At 28.2% G+C, this 3,939-nt stretch overlaps 1 long non-coding RNA gene across 1 annotated transcript; it reads left to right on the top strand.

Annotated features, from left to right (window-relative positions):
* Positions 1–470: 470 nt before the first annotated feature.
* Positions 471–1,890, top strand: LOC107932871 (uncharacterized). Its single transcript, XR_001693497.2, has 2 exons — positions 471–918; positions 1,132–1,890. It is a non-coding gene; the product is annotated as an uncharacterized lncRNA (long non-coding RNA).
* Positions 1,891–3,939: the final 2,049 nt, after the last annotated feature.

Raw genomic sequence — 3,939 nt, 5'->3', positions numbered from 1 at the left:
ACCTAAGCTCATTTTAGGGTCGCCCATATTATTTTTAAAAAAATATTTATATTATATTATTTTAATATTAATAATTTTTTTATTGAATTTTTTTATATAATTATCTTAACATTATTTTAATGTTTACATTAGAGTAGTATTATATATTTAGTATAGATTTATTTTTTAATGTGTTATAAATTATATAATATATAAAAATAACATAACATAAAATATTATAAACTTAAAAACGGATTAAGCTGAGTCGGGCTCAAGTCTTGAATGTTCAAGCTTGAGCCCGACCCATATTTTAAACGGGTTTATTTTTTTTATCCAGATCCATTTTTCAGGTCTATTATTTTTGTCCAAACCCTCCTAAACTTTGAGCGAATCTTCAAATCTAGACGAATAACTCGACTCATGAATAAATCTAATTTAAAGTAAGAAATTATAGGAAGGAGAAAACCTAACCAATCACCCAAAGTTTTTAGCATAGTCTGACTGGATGGATTTTCAAAAGAATCTTCAATAACATGAACCTACCGAATAATTGGTTTCTGCTAAAATCTCAAGTTTGTACTCGGAGTTGACTTAGGGCCCGTTCTTTATCCCGTTTGAGAATCACTTTTTCACCCAAAAGTGCTTTTCTCTTAAAAGCAGCAAAGAACAGCCTCCTTTTTCTCTTAAAATTTCTCCATCAAAAAAGTGCTTCTCTCTAGACGGAGAAGCTAAAAAATTCTCCTTTTCTTCTGCTGTAACTGCTTTTGGATGAAAATTGACCAAATACCCGTCTTTTCCCCCAAACGTTTTTCCCCTCTGCTGGTTCCCTAAATGTTCTTTCCCCTCTGCTGGTGAAATTGGAGCTTTATACCCGATTTTTTTCCCTATTTTCGGCTTTCAAAGCTCTACTTTCTGTTCTTTGTTCCTCTTCCGCAGCAGGTGAGAGTTTCTTTTATATTTCTTCTTTTGTTTTATTAGTTCCTCTTCTGTTTAATATTTTGAAGCTGTTGATTTGCTGTTGATTTGCTGGTATTTCTTGAGACAAATGATTTCAACTATGGCTTCTTTTCTTGTTTCAATCTTCCTTTCTCTCATTGTCTTATTTTGCTCTCCTTCTGTTTGTTGAACTTCCCCAATAATCAATAACCAAAGAGAATGAGAACAACTCGACTTTTAGTTGAATATCTTTATTAAAATTTGTCTCATCTGGTGGTTTCTGAGAGGAAAAAAATGGGATCCGTTTGCCTTTGAAGATTCTTAAACTGTGTTCAAGCATTTGTTGTTGCTCGTCTTGATGTTATTCGAGCTAGAAATCATCAATGGAGGAAAAACTGGTATGCATCAAAGCACTTTGTTCACGGTACTAGTGGTTCTAGGATGGATTCCTTCTTTATACTGCTTTTGCTGTTAAGAGATGAAAAAGAATAACTGACTTCTCTTGCTGAACCGCACTCTAGCAATATTCAATTGATGTGCATGTTATGGTTTACAATACGAGGATTTTTAGCCTGGTAGACTGGTTGAGGTGTGAGTTTACAAAGGTGGATAACGAGTATGCGGGATCTGGTAAGAGAGTTTACGTAGGAAGAGTGCTGGCTTTGGCTAATATGGGGTTTTGGTGCTTCAATCTGTTTGGGTTCTTGTTGCCTGTTTATCTACCTAAAGCCTTTAAGATGTATTACTCTAAAACTAAGGCCAAAGTAGTAGAGTAGCTGAAATGAAATGTTCTCATTTCATATCTTCCCAGTAAAGTTAAAGTGGTGTGGTTTGGTTTATGTAATTTTAATCCTTCTATATAATGTGTCTCTGTAATTTTAATCCTTCTATATAATCTGTAAAACTATAATCAAGACCCTATGTGTTTGGCTGTTTGGACAGAAGTTCGAGTCTAAAAAATATGAATTTAGATAAGATTTTGGGTCGGTTTGAGAATATACTTATTATATTTTATTTAAATTTATAATTATATTTGTAAATTACTAAATAAAACTCTTAGTTTAAAAATCAACCTAGCACCGTGAACAACAGAAGAATAAGCAAATGCTACATGGTAAGCCCAAATCTCACTTACAAACCATTAACTCAAAAAGTCTAAAACCAAAAATAAAAATGCACGTAGATGGTGTAACTTAATTGTAATAATATACAAAAAATACTAACCCATAATCATAAATTTCGATAGGGTCGACCCTTCTTTTTTTAATTTACTAATAATTATTGTAGCATGAAAAGCTTCATTATTTGTTGAATGCTTTATATTACTGTAAATAAATAATACTTTTTATAATAATATAATCGTGTCAATATCTAATTACAAATATTTAATTTTTATATTTAAATATTTAAATATAGTTTATATATTCTAATTAATTTTTATAAATAATTAATATTAATTACTTAGAAATTTTTAAAATTAATATTATATATTAAAATATTAACAATAAGTTATAATAAATTATTTTTTTATATTTTTGATAAAATATCATAATATTAACTAATTTAAACATTATTTAAATACATATTTGTTACTTTATAATTTCATGTCTAAAATGGACATTTTATTCTTCAAAAGCACTTTTTGACAGCAATGCCAAACACTCAAATTTCTCAAAAGCACTTCTCAAAAGCAATAAAGAATTGGCCCTTAATACCCCCCTTGAATCGTTCCTTCACCAACACTAACAAGCGTATGAATGAAGGTAAAATAGTACCGTTCACTCCGAATTTGCGCTAAATTGATTTTATATTTATCTTAAATTCTTAAATTATAAAGTAAAAAATTTTAAAATTAAAATATATTTTAAAAGTTTTTATATACTTTATACATTTGGATTTAATCTTTCACTTTTACTTTTAAAATTTTCATCTTTTTACTTTTTGAATTTAAAATCTATTTTTAAATCATATATAACTATATAATATTTTAGTCGAAACGATATTAACTATTTAGACTAATCAATAACATTATAAATATAGAGACTAAATCATGTTAGAAATTAAAGTATAAAAATTAATTTTTAAATTTAAACATAATAGAGGGACTAAAATTAAAATTAATCATTTTATAATGCAGAGAAAAAAAACCTGAAAGAAGGTCATAACATTTTATTATACTGAGCAAATATAATTTATTTTAGTCTAAATTTAGTAACAAAATAAATCAATTAATTAGAGGTATGTACATGATTGAACATTCTAAATCCTTCTAATAAGGACCTAATCATATAAATGAAAAAATATGAGGGACCGAATTTAGAATTATCCATGCTTAAGGCATTTCCCCCTAGACAAGTGTCACCATGGACACTATTTTAATATATAAATTCTAGATTAGATCAGTTCTAGTCTGAAGTTTAATGCTTTTAATGACCATAACATAACTTATTAGAGGATTTAACATTTTCTACTTTTGATTACTAGGTTGAAATCTCGGTCAATATGTGAAAAAGGACTGGAATTGGAATTGGATTCAAATTATACATGCCAACTCAAAATAAAAAATGTGCCCTAAAAATTTCATAGATATCCTTATATTAAGAGTAAAATTGTATTTTGATACATTTATTCAAAAAATAAATAAATTAGTCTCTGCACATTAAATCAAAGAGCAAATTGATCCATTCTATTAAAAATTTCATCCATTTTGTATTGTTAAAAATTGACGTGGTTGACGAAATAACTAGGCAATAGTAACATGTATGGTGCAACGTGTACCTTAGCTGACGTATAGAGACCAATTTTCAATAGTAGAAATAGATGAAATTTTTAACAAAATGGTCAGTTTGCTCTTTTATCTAACATATAGGGACTAATTTGTCCATTTTTTTAGTATAGAAGACAAAATACAATCCAACTCCTAATATAAAGGGCCTTTACAGTACTTTTACCAAAATGTGTCCATTTATCCAAGGAATCCAACACTTCATTTCATAAAAAAGTAGTTCTCTACTTACCAATAAG

The sequence above is a fragment of the Gossypium hirsutum genome, chromosome D12 (assembly GCF_007990345.1).
Source record: "Gossypium hirsutum isolate 1008001.06 chromosome D12, Gossypium_hirsutum_v2.1, whole genome shotgun sequence".
NCBI lineage: Eukaryota > Viridiplantae > Streptophyta > Magnoliopsida > Malvales > Malvaceae > Gossypium > Gossypium hirsutum.
This window is presented reverse-complemented; position numbering and strand designations above follow the sequence as displayed.